Source organism: Tachypleus tridentatus, chromosome 13 (genome assembly GCF_004210375.1).
Source record: "Tachypleus tridentatus isolate NWPU-2018 chromosome 13, ASM421037v1, whole genome shotgun sequence".
NCBI lineage: Eukaryota > Metazoa > Arthropoda > Merostomata > Xiphosura > Limulidae > Tachypleus > Tachypleus tridentatus.
Window position 1 is genome coordinate 110,327,667 of NC_134837.1, and position 325 is coordinate 110,327,991.

The window sequence follows — 325 nt, forward strand, 5'->3', positions numbered from 1 at the left end:
TATTGCTTTGTTAATATATACTCACAACCTCTACGAATACCTTCTGCTTATGCATACTCTGTGTTCAACCACGTGCACTGTAAAGTGTGTATCTTCTGTTTATATGATTGGATGTTCTACAAACTGCAGTCTAAGCATCTTTATTTTATATTGTTGTAAGCTAAGTTTTGTAATGCTTTAGTTTAGAAACTTTTAGAAACGTGGTGATGATATGTTAAGCCTATTAAGGAACTTAAAGCTTAATTTATGAGTTATGTTAATTTCTTGCTTATCGTTAGTAAAACTGATTAAGTTATAAAACTTATTTGAATAAACAAAATGCTTT